Below are 11587 nucleotides of genomic sequence, written 5' to 3' on the forward strand. Positions count from 1 at the left end.
AAAAAAAAAAAATTGGGGTAAATTTATCACTTTGGGCAAAGTTTGGGATTTTTTATGGCTTTTTCCCTAAGAAAAAAGATTGAATAGAAGTTACAAAAATGATTCCTATACTATTGCCCATGTTCAATTTTGTGCCAAGTTTGGTTCATAAACTAATTTTTTATCCCCAAGGTAAATTTTGTTTTTCAATCCAAGTGTTGAGATCGATATGTGATTTTTTTTTCCGAGGATCCGGCCTAGCTTACCTTACGGGAGTACAGCATCAACTATACCTCGGGGGAGATTGGCCTAGCAACTCACAGCGGGGCCCCCACTTAAATCACGGAACATACCACAGGAGTTGAACCCACGACTGGTGACCAAATTCAAGAGGCAAGCCTCAACCAGTGCAACCATGCGTGGGTGATATGTGATGTTTATATGGAATGACAATGAAAAAAATGATGATTGGCTCCATTTTCTTTGTGAAAAATAAATAATTTGAAAAATATTTTTTAATAAAAATGATTACTTGTATCACTTATAAAAGTGAATAAATGAAAAATATGTTCATCGTCCATGAAAATATTTAGACATATGTTGTTGTCGACAATAAAAACATTTTCTATTGACTAATTATTTCAAGCGATACAAGCAATCATTTTTAGAAAAATATTTTCTAAATTATTCATTTTTTGTGAAACAAGTAGAACCTTCTGCCTAAAATGTTACAAATTTGTCTAGTCCTTATTGGCCAAGTTCCTGCAAAGAAATACTCAAGTATTTACCATCTATTGAGAACTACTTCTAGGTCATTGATTTACAAAACTAACTATAAATTCTATGTTAATCTTTAACACTTTTGATTTGTAATTGGACAAATTTGTCTGAAAATCATAATCGTGGGTTAGTTTAGAGTCCAAATCTCTTAGAAAAATAAAGTGCAATGACCAAAATTGAATATGGCCTACTGATTTGTTTATCGCAAGTTCGTGCCACGTGTTCATATCCTTCACTAATTTAGTATTTTCCATCCATGTTTGGATGAAAATACACAATGCGTTCAGAAAATTGACGGGAGATCAATTTGGGGAACAACTAGTCCCGAGATCAAGTAAGAAGACCAAAATTGAATATGTGCAATACATACCGGGACCATTGTTGTAGTCTGCCCTAAAATGATCTATCGTCTTTTACAGAAAATTACCGTGCTCTTTGGTGTTGCGTTGTAGATATGTGGTATTAAAGTTTAGAGTCCAAATCTGTTAGGAAAAAAGTACAGGGACCAAAATTGCATATGGCCTATTGATTTGTTTATCACAAGTTCGTGCCATGTGTTTATATCCTTCGCTGATTTAGTATTTTCCATCCATATTTCGATGAAATACAAAATATGGATGGAAAATACACAATATGTATAGAAATTGATGAGAGATCAGTTTGACTTGTCTCTAGATCGAGTAAGGGGACCAAAATTGAATATATGCAATATATACCAGGACTGTTGTTGTTTTGTTTTGTTTTGTTTTGTTTTTTCTTTTAAGTAATGGGACTCAGATTATCGATTGAAAAGGTTATGGCACTAAAGTGAGCATAATAAGAAAGTTATTATATTTATGGTGTCTTTTTTTCTGTGCAATTTGGAAAGATTACATTTGCAAATAAATCGATTTTTCATAAATTTTCTAAAATATGAAAATTAATGGGATAATCGCTTAAATTTAAACAAGCAGTCCATAAGCATTCTGTTCACGTTCAATTTTGTTATCGTATTTTATCTCGTGACTAATCTCTGATAAAGATTTCGGGACAAAGTCCCATTTCCGTTCGAATGTTGATTGAAAATGATAACTAAGCATCCAAAATTAACACGTGGCGCCACTGGAATGGAAGCATAAAAATTTTGAGGAGAAATTACAAATATGGTCCCTTAATTATTGCCATGTCCAATTTTGGTCCTCATTTTCTGACACATTTGGTTCATAAACTAATTGTTTTATTATCAAGGTAAATTTTGTATTTCCCTTCAAATACCGATAGAATTTGCTGACTAAACTTGTACAAATCTGTCCGGCCCTTATTGGCCAGGTTCCTCAAAAGAATACTCAAGTATGAACTATTTATATAGAACTACTACTAGGTCACCAATCACCATGTTTCTAAACTAATTATAAATGTCTTACTGTACATGTGAATCTTTAGCAATTAGCATTTTTGCTTCGTATTTGTACGAAGAAATATGATGTCCGAAAATTATGATCACAGGTCCGTTTATGGGCCAAACGGTTAAAAGAATAAAGTGCAAGGTCCAAAATTGAACAGAGAGAATAGTATAGGGACCATGTTTTGTAATTTCTCCTTAACTATAGATTTGTTTATTCACACACACTCTTAAATTGAGCGGCCATTTTTTTTTTTTTCTTTTTTGGTTTTTATGAAGTCGATAAAAACTTTATTGAATGGTGAGGTAATGCTGCTCCATTATAGATCAAGCTCGATGCTCATTGCTCAGCATGTCGACGAGATCCCTATACAGCAATCAAGGCAAACAGAGCAGTCTTCATTTTTATCACTGTTTTCATTATATTAGAACTTACAAGGTTTCTCATTCAAATGAAGACTCTTTCCCGATAGACTTTTACTTTCTTTTTTTTTTTTTTTGGGTAAGGTAAGAAATAGATATAAGGGGAAAGGAAAACTATACAACCCTCGGCTTCAAAAAACTTACACTCTCAATGAACATGCTCCCAATACCGTTGTAATTTTCTGTTTCTAGTGGAGTAGTCCATATTCCTGTAAGTGAGAGCTTTATCTTGAACGACTTTGAGAAGGTGCTTCTTCATGGTCAAGATAGAAACGGGCTCATCCCTGAAAAGGATATCATTCCTATTCTTCCAGATGATGTGACAAAGCGCACCAAAGGAAAAACGGGCAAGACAGAGCGCACCAAAGGAAAAACGGGCAATACATTTGTGGAACTCCTTACCCGCAAGGAAGGTGGTGGCCCAAGTTAGCATATCCTCCCAAGGCTTGTTACTCCAAGGGAATCCGCACCTGGTCGCCCAAAAAAAGGCAATACATGACGTAATGCGACATCCAAAAAATAAATAATCAATAGAATTAGACTCTTCTTCACAGAAAGGGCAGGATGCATCATCAATCCTACCATGGGCCATTAGAAGGGATTGAGTAGGCAACCTTCGCTTGGTAATGAGCCAAATGTTGAATTGATATCGAGGTAGGATGGCATTGTTCCAGATGAAACCATTCCAACTAACTCGATCATTCTTTCGCCTTATGAGCTCCCAAGCCGAGGCCACTGAGAACACTCCCAAGGAATTCTCCCTCCAACAAAACCGATTTTTAGCATCAGTCAAGGAAGGGAGCGGCGAACCCCAAGTTGCAATCACGACCCTATAGACTTTTACTTTTATTTTTAACTTAATTTAAATTTTCCGTGCAACTTTTTCTCATCTTGAAACTCATGAAACTTTTACAACATACAAATATTAACATAAAAATTTATCTATAATTTCCTTTAATATTCTGAAATATGATTTTAAAGAAAGATATGCACTTTTTTATTATTCTTATCAAGATCAATGTGTTGAATGAGAAAATGGGCTTTAAGAGTTAACTTTTATGGTGAAGAGAAAAGCCATCATTTGGAAAGTATTTTGCCCCAACTATAGGGAAAAATGTTAGGTGCTCCATTAGTGCGATGTCATTATGCTTGAGCACCATTGGAAATGTGACACAATCTCTACACAAAAGAGCTTTGCAAATTATTTATTAAATATATTCGAAAACCTTTCCTCCCAAAACCATCTTCTGCTGCAAATCTTTCCCATGGGAGACGAATTTCTGGACTTGATTTTGGAAATATTTTTTGGATAGAAATCTGAAATTTTTCTCCATTTGTGGTAGATGTGAAATGTGAAAGATACTTTAGAGTTAAATATCAATGGAACAGTGTCAATTGCTTCGGCTAGCAGCTAGATGTCATAACGTGTAAGATGAAAACTTGAACTAGACTCAAGTAATTGAAGAAAAGTCAACACAACTCAGCTATCGCTCCACCGCCAATTCTAAAGCCTCTTTCGTGCAGCTTAGGAGCCATAGAAACAAGCTCACATGTCGGCCTCAGTACTATTTAGATTCAATATTTCCAATTCAATTCGGATCCCACTTGACGCACGTCGCATTCTCGATGGTGCTCAGACACTAGTGTCACGGCACTACCGAGGCACCTAATGTTTTCTCGAATTGGAGCTGAGAAGAGCTCTAACCGATACTTGAGAAAGTCAAAATTCAAATTGCAGTTTGTTTAGGGAGACAAATCCATGGGTCACTTCCTTCTTTGAATTTTGGTCCGGTTAAATTCATATAAAATGATGGAGAATTACAAAAATAGCTTTGTACTATTGTCCATATTCAATTTTGGTCATAGTATCTTGTCATGTGATTAATCCCCAATCACGATTCTAAGACGATCCTTCCTGTGAGATTTTGGTAGAGATATTGCTAACTATTCTAAAAACTAAATTATTAGATAAAGTCACAATTTATTATTAGTTATTCTATCACTCAACCTCATGCTTAGTCTGGTTTGTTTTATTAGTACTAAGTGTTGAAATATGTAACTAGGGAGGCAATTGGGGTTCCAGAAAGATTCGAACTCAAAAAGTCCAGCTCTTACACAATATGAGATTTTTGTGTGACCACTACCAGCTATTTTAAAAGCTTAAGCTATTATATAAATGTGTGGTTTATTATTTAATTATTCTATTACTTCCATTACCGTTCTAATGTTGACGGAAAATATTGACTAGGCATTGGAGTTAAAATTGGTACTAATCATGTGGCGTCAATGTGGAATAAAAAAAATTGAGGAGAAGTTACAAAAATGGTCCCTATACTATTGCCCATGTTCAATTTTGTGATGAGTTTGGTTCGTAAACTAATTTTTTTATCCTCAAGGTAAATTTTGTTTTCCATCCAAATGCAGATAGAATTTGCTGACCGAGCGTTGGAGATTGATATGTGGTGTCTATATGGATTTTTTTTTTTTTTTTTTTTTTTTTTTTAACAGTGAAAGAGCAGCATATATTAATGATAAAAATCCGTACAACCAGCTGCAAGAGCATCCGCACATAACAAATTCAATAGCGGAAGGGGCGGATGAAGAGAGGATATGCTAAGCATAGGGTTTCGATTATGGGCTTTACAGGCCCAGTCGGCAACCGCATTTGCTTCCCTAGGGCAAAAACCAAGCGAAAGGTTGGGGAAGAGAGAGAGTAGAAAGGCTGCCTCCGAGAAGAGAGGACGATCCGGCCATGGCGGCTGTGCCCGTCGATTCATCACTTCGACCAGAGAGAGGTTGTCCGAATGTACGACAAGGGAGGCGTTCTGAAACCCCTGATCCAGCAGATGACGAAGGGCTAAAGAAAGGGCTTGGATCTCCACCTGCAGAGCGGAAGAAGCTTCAACCCTTGCTGAGAAGATATCGGTAAGTTTGCCTTGGTGATCTCTGGAAATACTAGCAATACTACCATGTGTGCTACCTTGGTGATAGGAGCCGTCAATGTTGATCTTCAGTGTACCAGGATCCGGGGGACGCCATAAATGCCCCATCTGAGAGACGGAGGACTTCTGGTGTGCAGAGGATGGCGAAGACAGTCGATCTACTTGGGAATTTGTTAAAGCGGCTTCTACAACAACAGTCGGATGAGGAAATTTACCCCGGAAGAGGAAACCATTTCGGCCCTTCCAGATCTGCCACAGCACATTTGCGATCAGCGCAAGTCGAGGTAAGCGGTTCCCATTAGCAATCGTTGATACTAGCCATGAATCCAGTCTCTGGATAGTAGTAGGATCAATAGATATACCAATCTGAGAGTGTGACCAGACCTGTTTAGTCCACGAACATAGTAAGAACAGATGTTCTGTCGTTTCAGGAATCTGTGTTTTACAAAGTGGGCAACACGGACTGTCTATAATGTGTCTTCGGTGCAGGTAGTACCTCGTTGCTATGGCGTCATTACAAAGGGACCAGAGGAAGATACGAACTTTAGGGGCAGCAGGCATAGTCCAAAGAGTTCGCCAGAACCAGGTAGGGGTTCTGTATGAAGTAGAAGCACCATCTATCGATCCATTGAGGTTAGTCTGAGTAATTGCATGGTATGCCGACTTTACAGTATAAGTACCCTGCTTTGTGGCTGTCCAAATGAGTGCATCTTTTGTGCAAATTGGTCGAATCTGAATGTTTGTGATTTCCTGGATAATTGGCAAGTCGAAAAAAGTATGTAGTAGGTCTGTTTTCCAAGAACCAGTAGACTGATCAATAAGATCAGCTACTAGAAGGGGTTCTGCTTGGGCTTTTGGTCCACCTAGAACACCCATGGGTAACCATCTGTCTGTTCTGATGTTAATGCATTGCCCATCTCCTACTGACCAACGGATGTTCGGTAGGATAGCTGCTCGTCCACACAAGAGGCTCTGCCAGCCCCATGATGGGCGAGAGCCTTTGGTAGCTTTAAGAAAAGTGGATGAATGAAAATAGAGTCCTTTAAAAAACTTAGCCCATAATGAGGATGGTTGATGAATAAAACGCCACGCTTGCTTACCAAGCATGGCTTCATTGAAACTGATTAATTTTCTGAAACCCAAACCTCCTACCTCTTTTCGATGTTGCAGTTTATTCCAACTTTGCCAATGAATTCCAACTTTGCTTGTATCATTGTTCCACCAAAAATTAGCCATACGCTGTTCGATAAGTTTACATAAAGACTTAGGAATCTTAAAAACAGACATGGCATACTGGGGGATAGATTGAATCACTGTTTTAAGCAGAACTTCCTTCCCTCCTTTAGAGATAAGCTTCTCCTTCCACCCCTGTAGTTTCAACTGAATTCTAGTCAGGATCCAAGAAAACATATCCCGCTTAGATCTGCCCCAATCAGTAGGTATCCCTAGGTATTTCCCACATCTCTGTAAAATAGGAACCCTTAATTCACTTGCCAAGTTGTTTTGAAGAGACATGGGGCAAGAAGGACTGAAGAAAATGCCCGATTTGTTTCGGTTTATAGCCTGTCCAGTTGCCAAACTATACTGATTTAGGATGTTAGATAGATTCTGGCACTCCATCAGGGATCCAGTGAGGAAAAATACAGCATCATCAGCAAATAACAAATGAGATAAAGTGGGACACCACTGATTCAATTTAATACCTTTGAGCAAACCCATATCGAGAGCATTCTTAATGAGGAGTGAGAGGAGATTAGCAACAATAATGAATAAATAGGGGGATAGAGGATCACCCTGCCGAAGCCCTCTAGTCGGATGAAAACTCGGAAGATAATCACCATTCATTTTAACGCACAAAGTTGTAGTTGAGATGCACTGCATGACTAGCTGTACCCAATGAGGCTGAAAACCTAAACAAAGTAGGTAATCCTGAAGAAAATCCCATTCAATACGATCATAGGCTTTCTGCATATCAACTTTTAGAACTGCTTGAAAATGATGCTTTCGTTTCCTAGTTCTAAGCTGGTGAATCACTTCCTGAACCATAAGAACATTATCCTGAATCTGTCGTCCAGCAACAAATGCACTCTGTTCCTCAGAAATTAAAACAGGCAGTAAAGGTTTTAACCTGTTAGCAAGTACTTTAGAGAAAATTTTATAAGCATAGTTGCACAAGCTAATAGGTCTATATTGATCCAAGCACTCTGGGTTTGGGGTTTTGGGAATCAATGTTATGGCAGTTCGATTTAAAGCCACCGGTAAAGATCCCGAACTGAAAAAATTCTGCACTGCCCGATAGATATCTTCCTTTATTACCTCCCAATGAGATTGGTAAAACATACCAGTTAAACCATCAGGGCCTGGGGCTTTTGAAGCACCCAATTGAAAGGTGGCTGCTTTAACCTCTTCCATTGTAACCTGAGCTAGAAGCGTGTCGTTCATTTCTGTGGTAACCATTTGGGGGCATTGTTGAAGAATTCGTTGATAACATCTAGGGCCAGAGGTTGTATAGAGGAGAGAAAAATGATCTGTGGTCATTTGTTGGAGCTGGTGAGGGTCTCGAATCCACTGTTGGTGATTATCTCGTAAGACTGAAATATGATTGCGTTGTCTTCTTTGGAGAGTCGTGGCATGAAAGAAATGAGTATTACGATCACCCCACCTTAACCAATTTATCCTAGAGCGCATTGCCCAATATTGTTCTTCCCTCTGCCATGCTTTATGGAGTTCTGTTTTTACAAATTGTTGCTGTGCTTTATTAAGTGAGGTAGGATACTGATTTGTCAGCAATTCTAACTGGTGCTCCAACTGTGATGCCTGATGCCTATTATGAGAAAACCTCGAACGACTCCAAATGGACAAGTCCATAGCAACTGCACGAAGTTTGTCGGAGAGCGGGGAGTCTTTTCTTGAGACAGAGTTCCAAGAGGATTGAATAGCTGCACGACACTGAGGATCCTGATTCCAGAAGATCTCAAAGGTAAAATGTCTTTTCCTTCGAACTATGCTCGGATGAGTATTTAAAACCAGAGGACCATGGTCTGAACCGATTGCAGGGAGTGCAAGTACCTGAGCATGTGGAAACAAAACGCGCCAGTCCGCATTACACACGGCTCTATCAAGACGTTCCTTGACCAAGGCATCTCCTTCTCGATGATTTGACCAAGTGAAGGCGCAGCCATGAGAAGGAAGATCAAGTAGACTACAATCATTAAGAAAATCTTGAAAAGAAGTCATGCGGTAAAAATCAGCAGGTCGAGCACCAATTTTCTCCCAGCGATGAAGAATTTCATTGAAATCACCAAGGCAGACCCAAGGTAAGGCATTTGATCTGCTATATCTTCTCAAAGTTTGCCAAATAAACTGACGGTCATGAAAAACTGCAGGAGCATGAATACAAGTAATCCGCATTGACCTGGCCTCCGAAATATCTTTGCAGATGAAGTCAAAAAAATACCGAGAGGAAGTAAAGTCAGACAACTGAAAGCCCTCGTTCCAAAAAAGAGCCAAGCCACCCGCAGAGCCTAACGGGCTGAAAACTCGAAGATGCAAAAACCGCAAGGTACGTTGCAACCGGGATAAAACATCATCCCCATTCTTAGTCTCCATCAAAAAAAGCAAGTCAGGCTTTTCTTTTGCCAAAAGGGCTTTTAAAGCTTGAAGCGTCGGGATTGCCCAAACCCACGAGCGGTTCCAACTGATGATTTTCATCTCTGCACAGATGGCTGTTGTGGGCCAGCCACCGACGCCCTTATGTTGTCCTCAGTCGCCATGATAATTGGAGTATCCAATAAGAGTGACTCATCAAGACCTCCCAGGTGCTCAGTAGGTATATCATATGGGTTATAACGTCTAGGTTTCTTTGCAGGGCCTATTTTAATACTCTGACGAGAACTCTTGCCCTTCTTTACCAGGGGAGGCAATGTCTGCATCTGCACTCCTTTAAGCTTTGCATCTGCTGGAATTAGGGCAGTAGAAATACTATGATGGGTGAGGGTAGCAGAGTTCACTATCTCAGAACCAGCCTTGGACAATGCAGAATGCATTTGCTGCGCAGGAAGAGGTGCCTGGGGGAGAGGTGGTGGTAAAAGAGGGAGTGGTTGAGCATTGGACGGAGGTGTCTCAGGTACAGATTCCTCCCTTTCCTCCTCCATTGATGGATTGCTATAATAAACCTTCCAGTATGGACTATGTTGCTGAACTTCAGCTTTTAACCAGGGACCATAAGGTGTTTTCTCCGAGTCCGTTATCATAGTTTCCTCAAAAAGGATAGACGGACAAGCATCAGTGTAATGACCCAATCGACCACAGGAGTAACAGTAGTGAGGTAATCTTTCGTACTTAAAATCCAGCCAGAGAGTGTGGTTATTGTATTTAATGAGTCGACCGACCTTTAAAGGTTCAGATAACGGCAGTTCAATCCGTGCTCGACCAGCTCGGAGGGTGGATCCAGGAACAAAATCAGATTTTATTTGCAAAACAGGGCCAACGGTACTTACTGCTTTACGAATCATATCATCGGTACAGCATTCAAGAGGTAGGCCAATAACCTGAACCCAGAACGCACAGGTAGAAAAGTCATAACAGTGCAGAGGTGTGTCGGCGACCCAAGGTTTGAAATTAATGAGGTGGCCCGAAAATTGCCAAGGTCCAGTGTCTAGAACTCTTTGTTTTTCCGCTTGAGACCTGAATTTGGCTAGATAAATACCCTCTTCTCGTTGCAGGAGTTCAACCTTCTCTGACTTCCATGCCCTCTTCAAAACCGATTGGAAAGCTTGGAAATTAAAGGAAGGATTCGAGGAAATCTTACCTATTAAAGTCAACTTACATTCCTCAACTGCTTCAGGTGGGGGTTGAACATGCCATTCTTCAATTTCTTTTTCTGAGCATAATCGTCCCAATTTTTGACATAGTGCTGCAATTCGTGATGTGTCTATATGGATTGACAATAAAAAAAAAGTTGATGATTGGCTCCATTTGCTTCACTAAAACAAATATTTAATTTTTTTTAAAAATGTTCATGTGTATAACTTATAAAAATGAATAAATGAAAAACATTTTCATTTTCCATGAAAATATTTAGACATAAATTGTTATCAATAATGAAAATATTTTCCATTAACTAATTATTTTAAGCAATACAAGCGATCATTTTTAAATAAATACTTTTCAAATAATTTATTTTCCACGAAATAAATGAGCCTTCAGTCTAAAATGGTTCAAATTTGTTTGGTGCTTAGAGGCCGATTCCGAAAAGCAATACTCAAGTAACCATTTATGGAGAATTACTACTAGGTCTCTGATTTACTAAACAAACTGTAAATGTCTGACTCTCTATGTTAATCTTTAACACCTAGACTTTCTGTTTGTAATTGGACAAATAAAAACGAAATTTGTCTGAAATTTATGATGGCGGGTTAGTTTAGGGCCCAAATCTCTATAAAAAAAAAAAAAAAGTACAAGGGCCAAAATTCAATATGCCCTATTAATTTGTTTATTGCAAGTTAGTGCCACGTGTTTATATCCATCGCTAATTTAGCATTTTCCATCAATATTTGGATGAAAATACACAATGTGTCCGGAAATTGACGGGAGATTAGTTTAGGGAGCAAACTCGTCCCGAGATCAATTAAGGGGATCAAAATTGAATATATGCAATAAATACAAGGACCATCGTTGTAGTTTTCCTTAAAATGATCTATAATCTTTTACAGATTACCGTGCTCTTTGGTGTTATGTTGTATTAAAGTTGCATAGTGATATGTTGTAACTTATATGTTTAGTAATATTAGATAAAATAACATGAGCTCTTTGATGTGTTGCTAAAACAGCGGAGCGTTGAAGTTAAGATATTTGACAAATACCTTGCAAACTTATAGCGAAGACTAATTAAAAGGTGAGCTAGAGGGGCCATTACCCCCAAACTTTCTAAACTTATGCTTAAGCCACAAATATTGAAAATGTTATAAGCAATATCCATAAGCCATGGCACACTCAATTTTTTTAAATTTCTTGAAATTCAAAAGTTTGAGTACATTGAGGAATGTCTAGTAAAAGACTTCATATAAGAGTTGTATCTTGC

General features: G+C 38.6%; 1 long non-coding RNA gene across 4 annotated transcripts; it reads left to right on the plus strand.

The window, feature by feature from the left end:
• Positions 1 to 5123: 5123 nt before the first annotated feature.
• On the plus strand, positions 5124 to 10352 carry LOC120290305. 4 transcript variants are annotated; one of them, XR_005548201.1, is made up of 10 exons: positions 5124 to 5488; positions 5578 to 5789; positions 5995 to 8485; positions 8562 to 8822; positions 8892 to 9067; positions 9227 to 9334; positions 9420 to 9631; positions 9724 to 9832; positions 9905 to 10153; positions 10230 to 10352. It is a non-coding gene; the product is annotated as an uncharacterized LOC120290305 (long non-coding RNA). The 4 variants fall into 4 exon arrangements; XR_005548200.1 differs by having other exon boundaries at positions 9911 to 10153; XR_005548202.1 differs by having other exon boundaries at positions 9227 to 9323; positions 9911 to 10153.
• The last annotated feature ends 1235 nt before the right edge of the window (positions 10353 to 11587 follow it).

Source organism: Eucalyptus grandis, chromosome 2 (genome assembly GCF_016545825.1).
Source record: "Eucalyptus grandis isolate ANBG69807.140 chromosome 2, ASM1654582v1, whole genome shotgun sequence".
In the NCBI taxonomy this organism is placed as follows: Eukaryota; Viridiplantae; Streptophyta; class Magnoliopsida; order Myrtales; family Myrtaceae; genus Eucalyptus; species Eucalyptus grandis.